At 34.5% G+C, this 9942-nt stretch overlaps 1 protein-coding gene across 1 annotated transcript in view; it reads left to right on the top strand.

Moving 5' to 3' along the window:
* Positions 1–4236: 4236 nt before the first annotated feature.
* LOC150096723 (uncharacterized) overlaps positions 4237–9942 on the top strand; it is a 125982-nt gene continuing 120276 nt past the window's right edge. The window contains exons 1-2 of the mRNA XM_090408677.1: positions 4237–4368; positions 6448–6624. The gene's annotated coding sequence lies outside the window, so the exon portion shown is untranslated. The remainder of the gene's footprint in view (positions 4369–6447; positions 6625–9942) is intronic.

The raw sequence follows: 9942 nt of genomic DNA, 5'->3' as shown, positions 1-9942 counted from the left end.
TTGGTTCCAAATACTATCTCTTCATTCCAGTTCAGTGGAGCACCCAGGGAGGGGGGCCCTTTCCCCCTCCAAAAGAAAAATGAAAAAACCACTAGAAAATTTTCCAAAAATCTTTTCCTAATTAAAATTCATTTTTTTTATATTTATGTTGCATCGTGTCTTCTATTTCTATACTACTTATGAACTAGCGATCATTGTACATGCTCAGTCATTGATCGTATGCGATGCGTAGTGTATATTCTCAAATCGTCTACTCAACTCGGCCTCCCCGAAGATTAAATCCTGAGTGCTCGGCCCCCTCCAAGATTAAATCCTAAGTGCGGCACTGTTCCAGTCTATATTACTATAATTGAAATCGCCCGTAATGATCATCATTTTCTTATTAGCCAGGCCAAGTTTTTTTTTTTTTTTTTTTTTTTTTTTCAGAGGTTTTTGAAGAAATCGGAGGTTTTTATTCCTGAAAGAAAATCGGGACATTATTACATATGGAAGGAATTTTCTCCTTTCATTGATCAAGGGGAAAAATTCCTTCCATCCCACAAAGCCTTGCTTTTTAAATTCCAAACGAAGCGCACTTCATTTATAATTTATACAATAGTTTAATAACAATTTTCGCAGTGACTTGTTAATGATAGTTTCTCCCCTCCTGCTGTGCTCAACTGAGGCAGGATGATGTACTGGATTCTACAGATTGAGAGGTGTGAGAAAAATTCGGGAATTGAGCAGATGGCATTAATGGAACAGTCATTTTAAAAACGATATTGGAAAGGAAATTGATAGTGTTAATATTTAGGTGCAAGCAGAGTTAATGTAAGATGGTATGGTTAGTGAAACAGAATGGAAAAGGAAACCTTATCAAAACAAGTATTCGATGTCAGGATGTTAGAGAAAAATACCCCGCGGACGACAAAAAAAGCTAGGTGGACTGCCATAGCTAGAAGTGCTTAGAATACCAAAATATAAGATCAGAAAATATGAAAGCCTTAACAGGCAAAAGACTAATTTGTAGGAAAATTGTCGATAAGAAGCTAGTATACTGGAAAGGTTTTGTGTAATAGTACTGTCAATTATTCTCTACGCATCTTGTGGATCAAGAATTTGATGACGAACAAAATAATAATAATAATGCTTTGTTAGTACATAACTGCAATTTCTTATGATATCAGGCGTTAAAAGTCAGAAAACAATAAAAATAAAGGTAACCCCGTTTTGCACGGGGATGTAAAAACAAAAGATATAATTATAATACAGGGCGATATGAATGCAAAAATCAGAAGAGGAAGGGAGGAAGATATTGTTGGACTATATGGATCGGGAGTGAGAAATGAAAGAGGAGATATGCGGTTGGATTTCTGTAGAAGACATGATTTAGCAATTATGAACACTTGGTTTAAGAAACGTCCAAGAAGATTGTATATGTGGAAAGCCCCAAGGGGGGATATAAATAGTAGAAGAAATCAGATAGATTATGTTTTGATAAACAGAAGATATAGAAATATTATCAAAGATGTGACAACATATCCAGGAGCAGATTGTAATACAGATCATATATTATTATCAACTAAGATGAAAATTAATCTTAAAAAAGTAACTACAAGGAAACAAAGCAAATCATGGAACATAGAGCAGATACTGCGAATAAATTCACAAAGAAAGTAGTGGAAGAAATGAATGAGAGAAATATACAAGAAAGTGATGATGCAAGTGAAAAATGGAAGATTCTGAAGGAAAGCATAATTACTGCTACAGAATTACATTTAGCTAAAAAAGAAGAGGAAAGAGAGAAAAGAATGAAATCATGGATGATGGAAAATATTTTGAGGAAAATAACACAAAGAAGAAAGTTAGTTAATAGCAAAACAGAGGAGAAAAAAAGCAGTATAAAGACTTGAGTAGGGAGATACAAAGAGAGAGAGAGAGAGAGAGAGAGAGAGAAGAAAGAAAAAGGAAGAGTGATTAGATGAGATAAGTAAAGATACAACAGCAAAGGCAGAAAGAAATGACATAAAAGGTGTTTATAAAAACATTAAATGGTGACAGGAAGGAGAAAGATGCAAAAGATTGGAGCAGTCAAGAAAGAAAGAGGTGAAATTCTGATAGAAAAAGAGAAGATATTACAGAGATTGGAAGAATATGTAAGTAAACTTTATGAAGATAGCAAAAGAGGTGAAAATCAAATGAAAGAGCATAGTGGGCAGAGGCTGTACATAGGAGGGAGGAATTAAATCTAGCAATTCAAAAGATGAAAGAAGGAAAATCCCCTGGAATAGATGGTATACAGATAGAACTTATACGGAATATAGGTGAAAAAGGTATGGAAGTGTTATGGCAAATTATTAACGGAATTTATGAGGGACAGGAAAAACCTTTATAGTGCACAAATGCTTAGAGAGGCACTTGAGGATGTAGAAGAAGGAATAAAAATAAATGGAAGAATCATTAATAACTTAAGATATGCGGATGATGTAGCAGTGATGGCAGAAAGTGAAAATGGATTACAACAAATTCTTCAAAGAACTGAAAACTCCTGTAAAGAGGAGTTTAGAAGATCAATTTTTATCCCCCATTCCAAAAAAGACGGGAGTTTTGGACTGTAATAATTTTAGAACGATAAGTCTTATAACTCACACAGCAAAAATTCTGGCACAAATAATTTTGGAGAGAATTAAGAGTAAAATAGAAAAAGAAATGAATGAGGAACAGTTTGGATTCCGAACCAACAGAGGAACTAGACAGGCTATAACTTGTCTAAGAATTATTGGGGAGAAAACACTAAACCATGGTGGAAAGTTGTTTTTGGAATTTCTAGACTTTGAAAAGGCATCTGATACAATGAAACATAAAAGGCTTTTTGACATTCTAGAAAATATTGATATTAACTCTTATGACTTGGAAATTTTAAAGAGATTATATTGGACACAAACAGCGTCAGCATGTGTTAATGGAGAGGAAACAGGAGAATTCCCAGTGGAGAAAGGAGTTAAACAAGAATGCAAGTTATCACCATTATTGTTTAACCTTTATAGTGCACAAATGCTTAGAGAGGCACTTGAGGATGTAGAAGAAGGAATAAAAATAAATGGAAGAATCATTAATAACTTAAGATATGCGGATGATGTAGCAGTGATGGCAGAAAGTGAAAATGGATTACAACAAATTCTTCAAAGAACTGAAAACTCCTGTAAAGAGTACGGACTAAGGATTAACACAAAGAAGACCAAGATAATGATAATGGGCAGAAAAATAGGAAATAATATAAAGATAAGATTTGGAGGAAAGATTTTAGAAGTGGAAAGATTTCAATATTTAGGTAGCTGGATCTCAGAGAAAGGAACTTCAGAGTTGGACATTAGAAATAGAATAGGCAAAGCTGAATCGGCATTTATGGAAATGAAGAGAATTTTAATAAACAAGAATATTAAAATAGATATTAGAGTTGGAACAGTTAAAGCAACAGTTTGGAGTATTGCAAGTTATGGAAGTGAGTCATGAACACTCAGAAAGAGAGATATGGAAAGAATTAATGCATTGGAAATGTGGTGTTATAGAAAGATGGAAAAGATTAGCTATACAGAGAGAATATCAAATCAAGAAGTTTTAAGAAGAGTTGGGATGGAAAGAACACTGCTCAAGAATATTATGCAAAGAAAGACCAGATTTGCAGGACATCTTCTGAGAAGTTCTTTGGGACACCTGACAAGAACTATATTACAAGGGAAATTTGACGGGAAGAGAAGACGTAGAAGACCAACTAGAGAGTGGTTCAATGAGATCATGGGATGGACTGGTTTAAGAATGACGGAGGCGACAGACCGAGAAAAATGGAGAAGAGCTGCTCATCTGCTGCAACCCTCTTGCTAGAGGATGCTACCGGATGACAACACTGGGATGAGTTTCTATAAATCAGCGTAAAGCGAATTTCCATGTCAAACGGATACGTTCTTCTTCCCCCCCCCCCTTCTTTTGACTGTTTTTGTTAATTGATTTATTTTTTTTTCTCTTCTCAAATTAATGCAGTGTACAGAATATCTTGAAACAAATAATTTTTATTCAAAATACAATGAAATAATTGAATTTTGAATAAAAATTGTAACTGGTGGGTAATGTGCTGTGCATGCGGCAATAGCGTGCAAGTGTGTAGCAACGTATACATACTAGCATAACATATATACACTATGTGTATAGTGGCAGAAAAAAACACATGCAAGAGAATCCGAGTAATCCATTCGCAAGGAAGTGATATTTTGGAAATTTTTGGAAAGGCTTATCTTAATACCATAGCGATTTTTCTTTTCTAGATTTCACGACCAACGCTTGCATCCACGATGGAGGTACTATCCCTTGGAAGGAACAGCAGATGCAGTGCTGGTAATTATAATTTATTTATTTATTTATTATTATTATTATTATTATTATTATTATATAAGGTGCAATTATCATATATTATTATTATTATTATATATACTACATATTTATAGTTTAAATATGTAGTAAGTATATCTTTATAACAATGATATTGTCAGTGGATTGCAAGGGGATATTCAGTTGTTTGTAGATGATGTGAAACTGGGAAGGGTTATTAGTAATAGTGCAGATGTACTATTACTAATAACTAAGGTACCCCTGCAAGAGGATTTGAATAAATTGGACAGATCAGCAAATTCATGGGGTTGTAAGTTTAATGCAGCAAAATGTAAAGTCTTGAAGTTTGTGATACATCTCTTGCCTCCCCCTACCTCCTCCCAGTACAATTTCTCCAACAGAGTATGCAGGAGGAACTGTACTGGAGGAGGTAGAAGAGGCAAGAGATCTGGGGGTGATGATTGATAGAAACCTGAAATTCAGGGAACATATTGCAAAGGTGGTGAAGGGTAATCCAGAGGACTGCAATACTGAGAAGGAAGCTGACCTGCAGGGATAAAAGAATTGTCATTCCATTGTGTAAATTCCTGATCAGACTACACTTGGACTACTGTTCTCAAATTTGGTCCCCAGAATTTGAAGAGGATTAGTTAACTGTGGAAAGGGTGCAGAGGCAGGTAACAAAGATGGTATTAGGACTGTTCTATGTTAGTTATGAAGACAGGCTGAGGGAATGTAGACTACAGAGTTTGGTGGATAGAAGAAGATATATTATATTTTTCTTTTGAACAGGCCCCATTTCGATTAAAACAACTCGTAATTTTTCATCAATATTTCCCCATTTACCTGGATCTTCTAAATTCACGGAGACTAACAATGTGTTAGTTTTGTGGTCAACTACAACTAAATCTTCTCCTAACTGTTTTTCACTTAAATCATGAGTCTTGTTATCTTGTTCAATAGTTACTATAGTACTTTCATGCAAACTGGATGATGTGCACGGTTCTTCAACTCTGATTTCTGATGTATCGAGTTGGCTACAATCTGCATCAGAATATTTTAATATTTTAATAAATTTATTAAGAGCCCCAGTTTGTTTCTTAATATCTGCTTCTTTCGCAGCATGACGCTTACGATTTTGTGCACTGGAAAACTTTTTTTAAATTTTTGATTCCAATTCAATTTTGTACCCAGAAGAAATTATTACACAACATGACACAGAGACAAAATAATAGTCCACACTGTGCTACTGTCAGTAGCCTACTGAGATGTGTACCATATGACTGGTTAACTAACAACAAATGTTTTGTACTAAAATTCGTTTCTGCACATAAAAACCATTCACCGTTTCACTTTAGATGGACTGCAGTAGACACAACATATGCAGGCAAGCATTTAGCCTGCTCTTGCTGCAAAATTGTAAACAGCCGGCCGATCAAAGAGGCGGCAATATACAATTTTTTTAAATTTTTATTTGGCATATCTGGACTTATTTATTTTAATATTGATCATTCTAAGAAATTTTTTGTTTTTATGATAAAAATTTTATTTCTTAAAAATGAACTTGCCGGCTCTGATTATGTTCAATTAGTGCGTTTTCGATTAATGTGCCTGTTTTAAAGAATGCATTAGGCGCACTAATCGAGGGATTGCTGTACCACTAATACTAATGCCAATTTTCTTCTCATCACTCTCTGTATTATCAAGTATCAAATAAATATAAATAGTGAAATGATATATTTTTCAAACCTTTATTTAATTCTCATTTAAACTTTAAAACCACTCTTTACCTCCTGGTTTCTCAAGCTTAAGTGAACATGACTTGTTTTATAATTTCAATCAACATTTCTGTCTTCTCGTGGAATGCTATCTTCTTTCACATCTACTGCAGTAAAGATTATTATCTTTACTGCAGTAGAGTTTAATTATATTATTAAACTCTTATTAGAGATAAAATTATTATCTTATTATTATTTGTTACATTATTCTTATATTTCTTATTTTAGTAGAAAAGAAAAAAATACTGTATTACATTTCTTATTTTAGTATAAGAGGAAATAATGATTTGTTATTTATTTACACAAGGCCAAAGGTCGAGCTCCTGGTTCTTATGAAATTCTCATACATGGAACATTCTCTGAAAAAAATGTGGCAGCTAAAGCTGCTCGACCTGGCTGGAAAAAAGCATTTTCTGAAGAAAAGATTGCACGTTTGCCTCAGGTCCTGTTAAAGGAGGTCAAATGGAGATCGAGGTGGGAAAAGGTAATGACTTAGTAATGTTGTAGAAATTACAAATTGCAATAAATTAACACTATGTTCAATAATTTATCTGCATAGTAAGAATTATATGTAATGCAAAATTTAACTTATTCACTTTTGTTTAAATTGAAATGATTTTAAGAAATTAATTTTAGCACATATAACTTTTTTGTATTCTCATCCACAAGAGATAGTTCAGCCTTCCTTCTGTTCATCATCCACCATGGATGATGAGCTGAAGGATGATACTTATTATCATTGGATTTGAAGATCAGTACTGTACCGAAATATACTTTAGGAAATATATAAAAGAGAAGGCTGTTCCAAAAGACAGCAGTAGAAGGCATGAATGAAGATAAAGAAAAATTGGCTCTGTTAGTTTGGAGTTGAAAACCTGTGAAGAGGATAGCTACTGCATATTTCTAATAAGCTACTGCCAATTCTAATTCTGATGAATGGTGTCCATAGAAACATTTGTATAAAATGCAGACAGCTGAAATTGATTGTGTGAGAGAGAGAGAGTTGGGTGAATTGATGAGAGTTGAATCATTAATAAGCCTAATTGCTCTCTTCTATAAAGAAGTATTTTTAGGAAGCTCTTAGGGGACACAGCTCTAAATATGACAATAGTATTTATTGGTTAGATGGATTTGTGATTTGTATAGAGTTAATCTGTTCAGAAGTATTGTCTTTGATGAAAGTAAAGACTTAATTTTTTGGGATAGTGAGGATGTAAGAGAGATTTGGGGTAAGAGTAATCCTAAAAAGAGAAATCGCATCTTGTCTGGAGATTGGGTATCATCAAAAATAAGAACCGAAGAAAGGATTTTTTTTTTTTTTGAGAGAAATATGAAACAGGAATGCATTTTACTAGCATTGAAATTAACAAGGTTATCATAACTGAATTGAGGTATGGTATGCAGATCAGAATTTATTATTATAGAAGCTCATATTGTGGAAGTTTCGATGTTTTTTGTGTAGTGCAAGGCTTGTTAAATGAGATTGAGAGATAAGTGAAGAGAACTATCATCACAAAACTGTGTAATGAATTTGCAGTCAAATGGAGAAGTTTCATTAACATAGAATGAAGAGGGTAGATGAGAGATCACTAGCAATAACTACAGAGTAAGAGGATACACTTAACGTGTGTCTGGACCTGAAAGTTGCAGGAGTTGGAAGAGAGACCAGACAAAGGAGAACACTTAATACTTGGAACCAAATCCAATAAAATGCTTTAGTAATAAGACAACCACGTGAGATTCTTCAGACTTTTCTGTGGCATTATTAGGTGTGGTAAATGAAAAGGTGCACAAGGTTTGTTTTCCTGAAGGCAGAATGAGCAGAGTGATTGAGGTATTGGATATGAGGAGTAGGTAAACAAGAGTTTGCAGTAGCAATGAATGATTTGGTTAGGAACATGGAAAATTGAAAATGGATGTCAGGAGGTTGTTGAGAAGATTAAAAGATAACAGTGTGGCAGAAAGGGTAGTCAGTGTGTTGCCCAGGCATGGCAGTAATGAGTTGAGACAGATGACAAAGATCATGAATAATATGGTAGTTTGATTGCTATTGAATGCTATCAAAAAGACATATTGTTTTGATTGCTATTGAGCAGCCTCTCCAGTGTCAACTGGAGAGGCTGCTCAATAGCAATCAAAACTATGTCTTTTGCAGAGTACATGTTCTGTTATTCTTCCAACTGCACTACAAAGGCACTATCCTGGCCTTGTTATTATTGTGCGAAGGATGGATAATGGAAGCAATAACTAATGTATGAGCAAACAACACAAGAATGATATGACTTGGGATGCAAGGGGAGGATTTGAATCTGGAGAAAATTGTGAGATAGGTGGTTACAGTGGGGAAAAGCCAAGGGGAGGTATGGAGGAGTCACATCAGTGTTACCAGGACTTGTTATAGATCCAGAGATGAACTATATTTGTTTACAAAATTCAGAAGTATTTGAAATAAGGGGAACAAAACTGTTGCATTAATAGAGTTAACTTACCCCAAAATTATTGCAATATGTTAGATGCAGTTGGATGAGGATGACATCTTAATAGCAACAGAGATGCAGGAATATGGTGTTTCTTGTGAAGATAGAAAGGGCTGGAAAGGAAAGAAAATGCTATTATGATAGCAGAGGAGTTATGCTGTTACAAGGTGATGTATGGGTGAAACATGGCAGTCATTTTGAGGCAGTATGGTGTTATTATTGTTCCGGGCAACTCCAAGGAGTCGATAGACTCATCGAAGGAAGTGTGAGGGCTATAGGTGAACAGAATGAAATATTTAGTTGGATGTTGCCATAGACTTGGCAGTGTGAAAGATAGTGACAAGTAATTGTTCGTGGGATGAAAAAACCTTCTGATTTACGCACCTATATATCCACAAATTTGGATCCACATCTTTCTCACATAGTTCTAAATGTAGCTAAACGTTCTACTCAACGTGCTTATAATAAACTAAGTCAACATCTTAACCGTAAATATGAGGCTCTTTCGTCTAAACAATCCAAGCCATTCATAACTCCAGATAATTGGATTGTAAATATATCCGGACGTCCTTTGACTAAAAGCGAAACCCTCATCCTTTCAAAAGGACATGATTTTTCTATTGTTCCAAATAAAATACCATATCTAGATTTCCTAGTTAACATTGAAAGGAATCTTAATCATCTAACCAGCGATAAAGCTAATGCTCTTCGCCTAGAAGTCGCTTCTTCTCTACTTAAGGCTAAACTTCCTCCTTCTAACATATCTCCTTCTGAAATGAAATCTTTACAGTCCTTGAGAAAAAATAATCACCTCATTATCACTAAAGCTGACAAGGGAAAAGCAACAGTAGTTATGGACTCAGTAAATTACAGAAGAAAACTTTCTCTTTTGCTTCGAGATCGCTCCACATATCAAGAAATTGATTATAATCCAACCAACAGACAACTAAAGAAATTAAATTCTCTCCTTGATGAAGTCATCAGTTTGGATAAAGACACAATTGAAAGACTTAAAACTCATTTTGCAAGACCTCCTAGATTTTATGGCCTTCCAAAAATCCATAAGATTGACTATCCTCTTCGTCCAATAGTAGATTGCATTGATTCTCCTACTTACCGTATAGCCAAATATCTAGCTAAATTACTGAAATCTTACATTGGCAACTCGAGTTCTTTTTTAAAAAACTCCTCAGATTTCTTAGAAAAATTAAAAGATGTCTCATTACAACCTACAGATCTTATGGTTAGTTTTGATATAGAATCTTTATACACCAATGTACCTCTTAAGGAAACTTTAAAACTACTTGCTGACATCTTTCCTCAAG

Source organism: Typopeltis vanoorti, chromosome 18 (genome assembly GCF_054136105.1).
Source record: "Typopeltis vanoorti isolate ZY-2024b chromosome 18, IOZ_Tvanoo_1.0, whole genome shotgun sequence".
In the NCBI taxonomy this organism is placed as follows: Eukaryota; Metazoa; Arthropoda; class Arachnida; order Uropygi; family Thelyphonidae; genus Typopeltis; species Typopeltis vanoorti.
The sequence above is the reverse complement of the archived record's forward strand: the minus strand, read 5'-3'. Positions and strand labels throughout refer to the sequence as shown.